This window comes from Artibeus jamaicensis, unplaced genomic scaffold (genome assembly GCF_021234435.1).
Source record: "Artibeus jamaicensis isolate MK-2021 breed Jamaican fruit bat unplaced genomic scaffold, CSHL_Jam_final scaffold_1964, whole genome shotgun sequence".
Classification (NCBI taxonomy): Eukaryota; Metazoa; Chordata; class Mammalia; order Chiroptera; family Phyllostomidae; genus Artibeus; species Artibeus jamaicensis.
Window position 1 is genome coordinate 35,795,153 of NW_026522030.1, and position 15,918 is coordinate 35,811,070.

The following is a 15,918-nucleotide window of genomic DNA, read 5'->3' on the forward strand; positions in this document are numbered from 1 at the left end:
CTGGCTGGTGTAGCTCAGTGGATTGAGCGCAGGCCTGTGAACCAAAGGATCACAGTTCGATTCCTAGTCAAGGCACATGCCTGGGTCACAGGCCAGTTTCCAGCAGAGGACATATGAGAGGCAACCATACATTGATATTTCTCTCCCTCTCTCCTTCCCTTCCCCTCTAAAGATAAATAAATAAACTTGTAAAAACAAAACAAAACTGAGATGTGGTTCACTAATGTGGAGTCCACTAATTTAAGTCTAACACAGATGTTAATCACTCACCAAAATTGTATCTAAAGTCACAAGTCCTTCAAGATCTAGGCCTTAACTACCTCCCTAACCCTATCTTTTTCTACTCTGCCCACTAACTTCACCCTCTATCTATAATAACAATAACTAACTCATAACTCAGTATGCACAAGACACTGTCCAAGTAACAGTTTTCATAACAATACAAACTGCAGATGAGGAGACTGAGGCCCCAAGGGGTTAAATAATTTGCTCCAGGTCCCTTAGACAGTAGGTGCAAATTGAGGCACTTCAGAGTCCACAGTTCTCAGCACTCTTTGATATGGCCTCTCTGGAACAATGTTCGGTTTTGTAAACACCCTAGACCATCTTCCACTATCCTTGGACGTGCTCTATTTCTGCTCTGCATAGGAAAATGCCATTTCATCCCTCAGTATCAAAATGTGAGGTAAAGACTTCCTGTCTCCCTCCTGGTAGATCTAGATGCAATCTGACCTACTTCCACTGCCTACCTACAGCCTTTGAGACAATTATCATCTTGTGTTGCTTCTGTTTATTTTCCTCCTTGTCTTACCTAATGGGCATACAACTAGAGGAAAGGAGCTTACTCAAAATACTGATTCCTAGGCCATCCTCAATGACGTTGACACTTTGAGAACCAAAAACCAAGAACAAAAACTGACAAATTTTTAAGGGTCAGCTAGTAAATATTTTAGGCTCTGTGAGCCATACGTTCTCTGTCACGACTACTCAACTTTAGCATTGTTGCAAGAAATCCACCATAGATGATACATACATGAATGAGCAGGCTGTGTTTTAGTACAACTTTATGGATACTGAAATTCAAATTTCATATAGTTTTCTTGTGTCATGTGTTATTCTTTAAATTTTTTTCAAGAAAAAATATTCGTAATTCACAGGTCATATAAAAACAGGGAGTAGGCTAGATTTGGCCTTTGGGCCACAGTTTACTGACATTAGTCCTGGGCTAGGAGTCTTTTGTGTTGTCTTCTTAATATTTAGTAAGTTCTATAAGTATTTGTTAAATGAGAAAATTGATGAATAAATGAAAATAACAATAGACTGAATTCCTTTTTTCACATAATATAGTAATTTTATTTTAAAAATTGTGCCTTTTTCACCCCTTTGAGCAAATCTTTAGGTATGATTCCTCATCAGCAAAATAAAGTGTTAGAATCTGTGAGCAGTTTCCAAACTATGGTCCATTAACGCTACAGGCTCTCATATGTGTATTAAAATGCAGTGTAAGGATTCAACTAAGCAAGGGAAAATACTTCATAGGCATCAGTGAACCCTACACTTACTTCAACTAGAACAGCTTTACTGTTATTTCTTTTATATATTTGGTTCCCCCAAAAGAGTTCATTTGGGGGAAAAAAGTTTTTTCATATTATGTTATTCTTTTCTGTAACTACTAGTTGGTGTAATTAATGTAATTAGACAAGAGAATAAAATAAGAAAAATAAAAATTAAAAAAGAATCACCTAAGTTATTATTTACAGCAGATATGCTTGTATATCTAGAAAACTTAGGGAAATGCACTGAAAAACTATTACAAACATAAATAGAAATCAGTAAAACAAGTAGAACTATTTCTCCTACATTGAGAAATAATATATTACAATAAATAAATATATATACCAAGTGGTAAACTAAACAATAAAAATTCAACTGAAGACTTTAAAATACTACTTTGATCAAAGATTCAACATCATAAAGATTTTATTTTCTATTAAATAATTGATAAATTTCAATAGGACTTTATTTTTTTGTACTAAACAAGATCATAGATTTTATTTAAAAAATAAGTAGGCAAAAATAGCTAAGAAAAAATTTGAAAAAGACAAATAATTAAAAGAAATTAATGCTCACCTTGGCTGCTATGGTTCAGTGGATTGAGCACCAGCCTGCAAAGCAAAAGGTCACCAGTTCAGTTCTTGTTCAGGGCACATGCCTGGGTTGCAGGCCAGGTCCTGGGTTGGGGGCATGGTGGAGGCAACCTATTGATGTTTTTCTTGCATATTGATATTTCTCTCCCTCTCTTTCTCTGTCTTTTTCCCCTCTCTGAAAATAAATAAACTATTTTACAAAGAAATTACTGCTTATATTGCATGTGAAAATACAGTCTAAATCTATAAGTAATTTAAGCAGTTTAGTTTGGTAGTGGTGCCCAAATACACAGATCAATGAAACACAATGGAGAGCACAGAAATAGGCTGAGATGTACATGGGAATTTAGAATATGATAAAGGTGGCATAAATTCAGTGTGGAAAAAATAGTTTATTCAATAAATATAGTATAATACAACTGTTTAACCATCTGCCAAAAAGCAAAATTGGATTCCTTCATCATTTCTTATAAGAAAATTAATTCCAGACAGAAAAAAAAATCACACCTAAAAAAAGTAAACTATAAATGTACAAGAAGAAAATATGGGAGAATGTTTTTATAAGAATAGAGTAGGCAAGACCTTTCTAAGCAAGAAACAAAACCAAGATATTAAAGTGACTATATAATATGCAAATTAAATACTTCAGCATGCTAATTTTCTCAAAAAATGAAGACATCAAATCAATAAGAAAAATTCACATTCCAATGGAGAAATGATCAAATAACATCAAAAGAGTTTAAAGAACAAAAAATACAAATGGCTTTTAACATGAATGCATGTTGACAATTGCACATAAAATGGCACAGTTATATGTTCGGCCACAAGAGGGGAAGGGGGATATTTATAGCACACCATATAAGTAAAAATATTAGGAAATAGAATTATCACACAGTTTCCTGAGGAAGCATCATATGGAACAAGCCCTTTGGAGGCAATACGCTAATAGCTATAAAAATTTAGACCCTGCAATTTCTTTTTGAGGAATCTATTCTACAGATATGTTTACACATGTGAGAAAACTTAGAATGATAGCCATTGTAGTATATTTGTAGTCAAAAAAGACCAAAACATAGTTAAATGCCATTAATAGAATTTTAGCTATGCTGTAACACTTTCATGGGAAACTCTGCAGTCATTAAAAAAATAAGATAACATATAATGACAAATACAGAATGATCTCCTAAATATACTTTATACAGAAAAAATCAAAAGCAAATAAGAAAAAGGGAAGAATAGTATGTAGGCTTTTAATTGTTTAAAAAAGAAGCAGGGGTGTATTTATGCATACATGTATATTATATGTTTATATAGACTAGCCCTTGAAGACTACACAGGAAACTGGTAACAATGGTTGTCTTTATAAAGATGGGTGGCCTGAAAACAATCATTTGCCCCCCATTATCTGTTTTCCAGTTATTTTTTAGTAAGAGAACCCCAGATGTTAGCTAACCTCATGGCCAACTGGAATAAAATGACATTTCCCAGCTTTCTTTGCTAACAGGTATGGCTTAGTTTCGCCAACACTGTAACTCTTAAAAGGGGGCTGTACCCTTCCTTGCTCCCACTCCTTTATACCAGTCACATTGTAGGCCTGCTTCCTGAAACTCAAGCTGCCTACTCAGCCTTTAGGAGAGAAACCTCATTTTGACAATAGCAAAGCAATGGAGAGGAGTTAAGGTCCCTGATGACAGTGGCTTCATCGTGCTAACCTTAGACTGCTTGCCACAGGACTTTGTCTTTGTGAGAGAGCAATAAATGTCTATCTTTATTTCCTTGTTGGTACATGGGAGTTTGTGTCATTCATAGCTGAGGTTAGCTCTGACTGACTCTGGAAGGAGGGCTAGGTGACTGGGTAGCAGGGGCAGGAGTTTGACTCCTACTGCTGAGTCCATTTTGCAATTTGGAAACATGCCAGTGTAGGAACAGTACCATAAAAAGTCTTCATTAAAAAGTCTATTTTCTCTTTTCTTGAGCTCCTCTAAATTTTCAAGTACTGTTGGGGCATCTTCACCCCTTAAGATTATCACAGTTTTAGGATATTTTATTCACTCAAAAAGCCTAAAAGTCCACATTCTAGAACAAATAATTTCTTACAGAGTATTCTGGCTGTGAAAATCCATGAAAAAAAAAAAACAAAAAACAGGTGCGTGTGTGTGTTTTGCCCAAAGAAAGGAGAGGAGAATGTTCATTTCAGCACAACTCAGTCTCAGTTGGATTCTCCCTCATTATGGATGTTCTGAGGCTGAGGCATCTTATATCATCGTAAATTAAGTTGTTTGTTACTGGATCAATTCTTAGCTGGAGTCATTCCAATGTCCTGCTAGGAGAAGTGACTATCTTATTTAACTTAGGATGTGCTGGCAAGAACTGAAAAACATTCTCAAACAGAAGGCGTGATACATTGAATGATACCAATAATGTCTTTGCTTTCAATTTTGATTTATGGATATTGTATTTGGGGAGTCAAAGAAAAAAAGTAGATTTGGAAACATCATCCAAAATGCAGAGAGCAGGATACTGATGTGGTACAGGACAGGCTGGACTAAAAGTATGCCACTTTGGCGTCTTGATTATTGTAAATTAAAGTTAGTTCAGAAACATCCAGTGCAGAAAGGATACTCTGACCATCCTTTTTCTCACAAAGAGCAGAAAACACATATTTTGCCATGTATTATGTGCTCCCGTGTATAATATGTACCCACATTTTTGGCCCAAACCTTCAGGAAAAAAATCTTTGACTTTAATTTTATAATTCAATTTTTTATGTATATATAGTTAGATACATGTTATTTGTATTATAAAGGAATTTTGGCATTTATTTTTTAATATATGAATATTATTATTTTCTAGAGTTACACTTCCAAAGCATAAGCATAAATAAAACAATTAAAAACATTTACGCAGATACAGAATGAGTACTACCTATGTATAATGTGCATGCTTATTTTTCCCTCAAAAATCTGGGCAAAAAAGTACATATTATACATGGCAAAATATGGTACATTTCTTGTGTGAAATGTGCTTTCCTTGTACTGGGAGGTAGAGCAACACTCTTGTGGCCAGAGATAGGAAATTTAGGGCCAAGAAATAAACAAACTCTGTTTACACTCTTCACTAATTAAGTACCCAAGCCTAAGTTTCTTTGTCATGTCAATTCTTTACCAATGTACAGTTTCTTCCTCTAAAAAGTATAAAAGCTGCCAGCTTTGGTCATTTCCTTCAGTGCCATATCTATGAGACATCTATCTATCTATCTATATGAATTAAAGTCATTTTTCTCCTGTTAATCTGTCTTGTGTCAACATAATTATTAGACCAGCCAAAGTGCTTAGAAGGGTAGTCTTTTTCTGTTAGCTAATGATGGTATTTAGGTAGCGGCTTAAACCATCATGGGGGTTACTCAGCTTTCCTGGTTATCTTGAAAGTATGCATGAGATACATAAGTTAATAAATGTATTTTTCCCCATATTAAGCTTCTTTTATTTCAAAGCATCTCAGCTAAGGACTGAGAAGGATACAGGGAAAATATTTATATTCTCCTATACCAGGAAATGCTATATTTTCATGCCACTTCATGCCACTTCTCCATAGAGAATATCAAGTTGATTGTGGAGCAAATCCCTCCAATGTGAGCTTGATGATACCAATGATTCTGCAGCCTCACTGTTACTCTCAAAGGAAAAAAAAAAAACCATTATCTGATGCACATCATATATATATATACACACACACATATATAGCATAAACTCCAGGACATATTGTTGTGTGATCTATTTATTGCTGTATAACACACTACTTCCAAACACAGTTACTGTACATAAAACAATGCTTTATTACTTCTCATGATTCTGTGAGACTGGGACAGGGCGAGGCTCACCCGGGTAGTTCTTTTGTTCTCTGCACGTCTGACTCAGCTATATTCATCTGTACCTGGGTTAGGCTCAAAGATCCAAATAAATAATTATTTTATAGTATATATTTAATCAATTATGTTTTTAGAAATAATGAAAAGATAAGCCATTTTTAAAGTATTTAGTTATAAGAGAAAGGGAGGGAACATGGTAGAGAGAACAGGAATAGAAAATTTGCATCCTCCCATATGTATGTTTTCTTCTAAATTTACATTGTCAGCCTCCCATTGCATGTGCCCATCAAACTAGACTAAGGGATTTTGATAAGCATACCCAGGTTTTAATAGTAACATCATGGTTAGTAAAAACATGTATAGTAAAATGACAGCAAACTCACAATTATTAACAACCACACCTAAAACAAAAAAAAAGTAAGCAAACAACTAGAACAGTAACAGAACAACAGAAATGGAGATCACATGGAGAGTTAGCAACGAGGGAGTGGGAGGAGGAGAAGGGGGAAAAGGTACAGAGAATAAGTAGCATAGATGGTAGGTAGAAAATAGATGAGAGAGGGCTAGAATAGTATGGGAAATGTAGAAGCTAAAGAACTTATGACACAGGCACATGAGTTCCTGTGGGAGAATGTGGGTGGGAGAGGGTGTGCAGGGTGAAGGGGAGTGAAGGGGTATAATTGTAATAGCATAATCAATAAAATATATTTTAAAATAAAAAATTTAAATGATGAAAGTGAAAAAGTATAGAACATAAAATTACAGTAGTAGTCCATACCAGCTGGGTTTATGTAAGTGCACTCTATGATGTTCATGTGACAAAATCACCTAATGATGCCTTTCTCTGAACCCACCTCCATCCCACCCTTGTCATTAGTGGAGCATAACTGTAAAATAGTCCCTGGCAATCTTCCTGCGGTTGGATACTCTCCACATTAAGTGTCACACCATCTCCATACACCTGCACCAAGTCTTCATAGTAACCTTACATCAAATCTCCACCATTAACAGCCTTCTCTGCTCACATCCTTTCCCCACGTCCTCCCCAAAATAACTGAAGTCTTGGTATTCTTTTCGTTGAGGCTTTGGCCAACTGCTCAGTTTCTAAAAGTTCTGCTTCTAAGACACTGAATGTAAGCACTGCCTACTACACAGTAGTTCGTGGGAGGTAAGAGGAAATCCAGCCAGAACCTGAAGAAAAACATTACATGGGGAATTAAACCTAAGTGTAAAAGGATAAGCTATGTATGCATGTCTAGGCTTTTAAAAGGAAACCATGATGTCACTGTTAAAACCTGAGTATGCTTATCAAAATTCCTTAGTCTAGTTTGATGGGCACATGCAATGGGAGGCTGACAATGTAAATCTAGAAGAAAACATACATATGGGAGGATGCAAATTTCCATCCCCTGAAAGTAAGTCTTATTAACACAAAACACTTCACAGTGGGTAAAATGAGATGTTATCAAGGTGTCCCCCTGTGCTCCTGTGAGACCCTCACAGCAGCAACAGCTGGGTTCCAGGGCACAGAAAGCAGCAGGCCACTCCTGAACATTTAACTGATCTCATGACTCTGAGATATCAAAAGCACTGGGAGACCAAGCACTATGGAAAATATTTTGGCCTCCTCTCTCCAAGATACTCTGGGCCACTGAATTGATGTTCTTGTAGAAGACATTTCCTTGTAGGTGATGACTGAGAAAATAGAATAAATATATAGCATAGATCTTCTGCCCCCGATTCCCTACTCAGCCAGCTCTCACGAGTACATGTGGGTGTTAATTTGGTAGCTCTCCCAGACTTCAGAAAGGCAGAGATGGTTTTCAGCTAAAAATGGTGGCTTGAGGATACATTTAACTATCCTTAATTTCATCCAAGTTAACTCTTAGAATAACCTATAGATATTATAAGCAGGAGATATAGCAATCCTGGTGATTAAAAATTGAAGGAATATATACAATATTTCCTATTAGAAATATAGGACCATGTAAAACAGCCCTATCACCCCAGGTTTCTCTGAAGTTTTAAAATTAAATTTAAAAAGACCTCAGCAACACCTACTATAAGCTTGATTGCACTAGCAAGGGCCAGAGGTAATAGGCCATCGGTGCCCTTGTGAGGGGCATTTGTAAATCAGTCCCCATGTCTGGGGCATGATGTGCTGCATACCACAAGGACAAGCGATTCTGGGGTCCTTCCAAACATGTTTTTTCAATTACACTTTACATTCAATATTATTCTGTACTAGTTTCAGGTGCACAGTATAGTGTTTAGACCATCATTTACCTTACAAAGTCCCCCTGGATATTCCCAGTCCCCACCTGACACCATACATAGTTATAACAATGTCATTGACTATATTCCCTATACTGTGCATTATGTCCTCGTGATACACTGAGCATGAACTGCCTTGCAAAGAGGTCACCAAAGCCCTCTCCAAAGGAAGCAACTCTGACCAAAAAAAAAAAAAAGGCCGTTGCCCCAACTAACCTCAGCAGTCTGGCACATGAGAGCCACATAATCTCTGGAAGAGTACAAACCACCAATGCTGGACAAATGCAGCATTTGTCCTCTTTAATTCAGTAAATAACTGAAAATGGGGAAGGAGTATCCAAATAAAAAATATTTAATGAGATTAAATACTTCTGTATAAAAGTTTAGAAATTCTCTGATTAGTTTAAGAGAACTTTGTATGTTGATACAGAATGAGCAATAAATGAAAAGGAGAAAATCTTTCCCTGACTGGTGTGGCTCAGGGGTTGGGCATCATTCCCAAGACCCAAAGGTCGCTATTCGGGTAGGGCACATGCCAGGGTTGCAGGCCAGGACCCTGGCTGCAGGCATGTGAAAGGCAACCAATCAGTGTTTCTCACACATATTGATGTTTATCTTCCTCTCTTTCTTCCTCCCTTTCCCTCTCTCTAGGACTAGATAAATAAAATATTCTTTCAAAAAGGAGAAAATTTGAAATCAGAAAATATTTAGAAAGGAGAAAACCTTGCTATCAAGTTTCAAACAAATCAATGAATTAGAATTCAAGCCCCAAGCAATTCTTCCACAACCTGGGGAAAGAAAGAAATGAAAGGGGGGGGGGGGATAAGAGCAGTGGAGAATAAATCCAGGAGATCCAATGTATGTATGGTAAAACTGACAGTTTAAAAGAGTTAAACACAGGGTCCAGCACAAATAACACCCCTTTTTTATTACAAAATCTTTTATTACAAAATGATAAGCACGTATTTCTGTAACATAAAAATATCACACTCAGGCACACCACATGACATTTTAGGTGAAATGCTCAAATTGCCCTCCATGTCTGGGAGACATTCTTGTACCCTACCAACCACACTAAAGCTGGCATTACTTCTGCCAGACCCTGTATTTAACACCAACATATTGGAGAAATTGAAAACACTTGATAAATTTACTTAGGAGCTAATTAAATACCATTAACTTGTTATTTGTTAAAATACCAATCATACAGATGAATTATTACAAAGACTAAACAAGAGAATATTTTTAAAAAGCAAAATATACAAAATTACCAATCACATTTGCAAAATTCATATGCAAAATGTACCACAAATTTGATAGACATGTGATTTGTTTAAAAATCCTTAGTATATGTCTGGTAGTCTATTTGAAATTTATAAAGAAAAATGTAAATTATAAATATATAAAAATAAATATAAATTACAAAAATTACTCAAAAGTGGTAAAACCTTGAGTAATACTCAATTTTCACAAAGTAAATTTTATAAAAGTAAAGCTATTTGCCTAAAGTTATACATCTTATAAGAGGCAGAGCATGAATTTGAAACTTCACAGCACCTAAAATAATATGCAAAGCTTCTCAATTTATTTTAAGAACTACCATAATGGTTGACAAGAAACCTAACCAAAACAGCACACACACACAGATACAAACCCTATGTAGATTAATTTTACTTAATGTAGAAATGGGAAAAGCAGAAATAAAACACCAGAAAATTGAATGCATAGTAAAATAAAATAATAATATACTATAACAATGTTTATTTCAGTAATGCAAGGGTTATTCATTCAGAAAATGTATAGTAGTGTATTGATATATTAAAGAAAAAAGTCCCATAATTTTGATAGATTTGATGTACCTATCAAAGGCCTTTAATATAAATTGATGTCATTTTCTCATAAAAACTCTAAACTAAGACTAAGACATATTCTTGATATGATTAAGACTTTTTTTCCTTCAAAAATGCAGTCAGGACCATAGTTACATGAAACCTAGATGTATTTCCAATGAAGTTTGGAATATTTAATATTGTTCTCAATGTTCTTACTAAATCAATAAGACAAAAGAAATGAGTACGGAAGGGATCATATTTTTACAACTATTAAGGTAGCACCCTCCTTTCATCCTCCCCACCCCCACTCCTACCCTAAATCATGTTTCTCCCATCCAAGTACTAACCAGGCCCGGCCCTGCTTAGCTTCCGAGATCAGACGAGATCAGGTGCATTCAGGGTGGTATGGCCATAGACTAAATTGTGTTTCTTATAGCCTTTCACCCTGTGAGACAACTTCAGGGCAGAAAACAGATGCTAAATAATTTCTGTCTACTTCTTGTGGTTCCCACTTCACATGTCAAGAATTCCTATGAATAAGAGCCTCGAGAAGATAGTAATGTCCACCGGTGAAGTTTAACCATGGATCTTAAATCAGATCAAGGATCACATGATATAAGAGAAGTAAAAGTCCACAGATTCTTTTCTGCCTGGGGTTAGGTTAGAAGATGCAGAATAAGAGAGAGAGAAGGGAATGATGTGGCCGTATGGTGACTCCAGAGCTCTCTCTCCAAACTCTGTCATTTTAAGAAAGGGTAATATGAATTGACGTGATGCTGAAGGTTGAGGAAGGAGTCTGTTCCCTAAACCCCTATTTGGGGTTCTAAGAGAAGGCTATACGGGGTGCTCCATACCAACATCTGGCTGTCAGGCAAAATTGGCACAGACACAGAGCTTGTAAGGTCTTTTGTTAAATCTAAGTCACTTTCAACTGAAAGACATAATAAACAAAGATGCTATCAAACCATGATATGCTCGTAAGATATAATCTGACCTCAGAAATGATGTGAAAAAATAATGCACATATCAGATTCAACAAAATATGACAGACTCCTAGACTGTCATATCAGGTCATGTCTTAATCTTGGCAGCCCCTTTCCCTAAGTCAGCATTTGGCATAAAGTTGGTATTCAATAAATGTTGAAGGAAAAGTGAGTGAGAGAGAGAGAGAGAGAGAGAAAGAGAGAGAGAAACATTGATGTGAGAGAGCGATGCAATCTTAGTATGTGCCCTGACTGGGAATCTAGCCCCCAGCCTTTTAGTGTATGGAACAGCACCCCAACCAGCTCAGCTAGGGCTTGTCCCATTGTCTTAAATCATCTGAGATTCTATATTTATTCTCCTCACTTCCAGTTTCACCCTTTCTCCTGTCCAAAACTTGCATCAGAGCTTTTTAGCCCACACTGTTCTGGGGGCCAATTATGACAGGTGTAAAACAAGAAACACTGACCACAAGGAAGGTCTCTAAGAGTAGACAACATGAACTGAGGCTTAAAGCATAAAAGGAATACACCAGTCAGCAAAGACAGGTAAAGGCACAGTGGTCTCTCAGATGAATTCAGCATGCCTTGTCAACAACGCAAAATGCTTAAGACATTATCTAAACTTCTGATTGCTCAAAAATATAGCTTTTCATAATTTTACACTATAATTTATGCTTCCTGTGCATGAATGCACAATGTATTTTCTTCTCACAGGTAGGCTATTATTAGATAAGATTTCTGAAGCCAAGGTCTAGATGATTGAAAGGGTGCATATTTAACAGGTGATTGTCTAGCTATTTATATCAGCAATCATCTTGACCAGAAGGACTTGGAAATATTCCCACTCTTGGAAAATGCCAGTCTCTTTTTTTCCTTGCTGGCTTCTCCTCCTTGGTCTTTCTTTCACTTGCAATAGCTCTTCCAAATTAATGAAAATTGGAGGACTCCCAGAATTTCTCCCCTAGCCCTCTTTTCTTTTCTGTGTGTTTTATTTTTTATTTAATTTTTAAATTTTGAAATATCAGATACATTCAAAAGAATACATGTAACGTTTGCAAGTTATGGAGCACAATGATACAATCACCTCATCCAGGGTGAGAACTAGAGGGGGGTAAATGAGGCATTCATTTTGGGTAAAAAATGTAAGAGGCAAGACAAACAAAATATGACAATTTTAGATAAGGACGAGATCTGCCCCATACTTCTACAGTACTTCCTAATCTGAATCTCAGCACCTTGTTCCAATATGATTTTGTTTAGAAAAACGGGTGGCTGGCCTGAGTGCAGTGATTTTCCAATTTGATTTGTTTAATGTACTACTAAAAAAATGATTTATCTTGACTGAGTTTTTTGACATCCCTTAAATTAGCACCTGAGGCTGGTGCCTCACTTAACCTCTGCTTTTTCCCAGTCCTGCCCACTGCCCAATTTACGAAATAGAAAATGTTGTTTTGTTTTGTGAGTTGGTAAACTTCCTAAAACTAAAATATAAATGCTATGAAACTTTAATGTATTCTTCTAAATTATAGTGTTTTTTTTCTTCACTTATTATTAAGCCTTGAAGAGCCCTCCACACTGAGAGCAGTGGTACAGTTTCATGCATCTCCACAGTTATCCAGAGTTCCTTCATATGACGACATCTTTCTGCATTTGTCCATTTTCTTACTGAGAGATGCATGGGCTGTTTCCAGATACTTGGCATTACAAGCCTTGCTTCCACGAACCATCTTGTACATGTTTGCTACCCACAGCCTAGAGGTACTCTAGGCCCCAGAGACTGCTCCTGAGAAGAGCATTACTGAGTTATAGGGTAGGGAAGGTGGGAATCTACTAGGTAATATTGTCATCCAAAGTGCTTTCACCAACATCCACTACCTCCAGCAAGTGTTTCTGTTGTTCCTCAGGCCCAACAGAATAAAACTTTTTACAACTTTTTAATTTTTTCCAATCTTATGTTTTTATTTGTATTTCCATGGTTAATTATGACCTTGAACATGGTTTAGTATGCTTATTGAGTGTTCATATTTTCTCTTTAAACTATCTGCTCATGTATTTTTTGCCTGGTATTATATTAAAATATAATCTAATAAATATAACATAGGTAAAATGATACATAGAAATAGAATATATATAGTTGGTCTTGTTAATTTTTTCAGAAATTATATATACTGAATATCGATCTTTTTTGTATGTATTCCAATGTCTTCTCTAGGTTTTTGATGCATCTTTTTGTTCTTTTTATATCTATTTATTTACCCCCCAAAAGCCTTAATTTTAATGTAGTGAAATTTATCACCTTTATCCTTTTTTTTCTTGCTTAAGAAATAATTTCCTACTCTGTTGTCCCAAAGATAATTTGCTATATTTTCTTCAAATAGTGTTAACATTTTGGCTTTCATGTGTAGGGCTTTAATACATCTGGAACTGATGTTTGGATATCATGTGAGGTAGAGACCTGCCCAGTTTTTTCAATGTGCATAGACTTTTGCTTCAGGAACATTTCCTAAAAAGTCATTACTTTCCCACTGATCTGCAATGCCACATCTTTTATACCTCAAGTTCCAGTATATGTGATGTTTTGTTGGTCAATTTGTTATTCAGTGCCACTTGGTCTTATTAGTATACTTTTCAAATAAATCTTTTTAAAACAACTTTATTTATTTACTTAGTTAGAAAGGGGGAAAGGATGTAGAATGAGAGGGTGTGAAACATCAATATGAGAGAGAAACATCAAGCAGTTGCTTCTCACATACATCCCAACAAGAGAACAAACCCACAATCCAGGCACTTGCCAGGACTGGAAATCAAACCAGCAACCTTTTGCTTTGCAGGCTGACATCCAACCAAATGAGCCACACCAGTCAGGGCACAAATAAATCTTGATATTTAGCTGGTCAAATCTCCTCACCCAGTTCCTTTTAAAAGAATATATTGGCTATTTGTCCCTTTTAAAACCGATTTATCAGGTTCCATTGAAAAGCTCTTTGGGGATATAAGTGATATACATTGAATCAATTTGGTAAAGACTGATGTCATTAAAATATTTGTCTTCATTAATCTAAAGATGCTGCATTCCTCTCTTTATGTGATTTTTTATTGTAGGTAGTGAATTAAATGGTGCCCTGCCCACAAAATATGTCCATGTCGTAACTCCTGGAACCTGTAAATGTGACCTTATTTGGAAAAAGAGTCTTTGATGTAATTAAGGATTGCAAGATGCTGTCACCTGGATAATCTAGGAGGGCCTTAAGTCTAATGGCAAATGCCATTAAAGACAGAAGAGAAGAGACAAAGAACACCACGTGAAGGTAGAGACAGAAATCAGAGCTCTGAAGGCACAAGACAAGGAATACTTGGAGCTACCAATGATCTTGTATATATTTTTGTTATGCTTATTGCAATCTTCTTATTTTTATTGCTGTTGTAAATGGCACACATAGAGTTTATGTTTGTTAGTGGTTTACTGATGATAATCAGGAAGGCAATTACCATATTTTGCCATATATAATGCATACTTTCTTGCCCAATTATTTGAGGGAAAAATAAGAATGCACATTATACATGGGTATAATGATTACATACCATGGGTATAATAATCCAGTTTCTAATGCACACAAAACCATATATGCACATTATACAGGGCAAAATACAATAATGTTTGGAGACAAACATTACTTCACAAAACTTTAAAAAAATCTTTTAAAAATAAACAAATGTCATCTTATAAAAAACATGCATGCATGCAAGAAAAAAAATGCTCTTTGTAGGTCAATTACAATACTTATCCCTGGTAGGAGAATTTTCTAGAAAAAGAGAATGGATTAGGCATGGAAAGAAGGAACCGTATCATTGAAGGTCACTAGATTCTTGATTAGCAGTCAGCTGATAGTCAACTGTTACGTATCACTAGTTATCCAGTACAAGTTTTTATTCCATCAAAATTCATTAGAAACTGGCATAAGGGTTTGTTAGAAATGCTAATTTTATTACAAATAGGACTTCTGGTCAAGATGGCAGCATAGGCAGACATGGCTCACCTGTTCACAAAACCACATCAAAATTACAACTAAAATATAGAACCATCACTCAGGAACATCAGAAATCAAGCTGAATGGAGGTCTGACAAGTACGAAATTAAAGAAATCATATCCATCCAGACTGGTAGGAGAGGTGCAGATGTGGAACAGGCTGGTCCAACACCCATGTGGATAAAAATTCAGGAGGGATATCTCAGGAGCAAGGAGTCCCAGACCCAAAGCAGGTCCCCCAGCCCAGGATTCCAGTGCCAGGAAGATAAGTCCTCACAACTTCTGGTGCAAAACCCAACAGGGATTGAGTCTGTGGAAGAAACTTCTGGAGCCCCACACAGTTCCTCTTGGGGACCCCACACACAGACTCCCCTACCCAGACTCACTCCCTCTGAGCTCCAGCACTGGAGTAGCAGCTTGAAAGACACCAGTGGTATACAGGGAGAAATTGAAGTGTCTGGCATAAAGGTGAGCAGAGGCCATTGTCCCTTTGCTAAATTCTCCCCTCCCCTCCACCCAACACACAGAGCCAGTAAACTGGTGCCATCAACATGACTAACACTGTTTGACCTGCCTTGGAGATCCCCAGAGGCTCTGCCCCACCCAATTTATGGGCCTACCCAAGCTGCTTTTCCATAAGAATGGCTTGTCTTGGCTCCTAAATCCCATCAAACAAAAAACAACTGGCTTCAGTGAGCCCCAGCAGCAGCCAGGTTAGAGTCATGGCTTGGCTTCACCTGGGAATCTTCAAGCCCAGCACAAGCAGCACGCATTCCAGACTGCTTT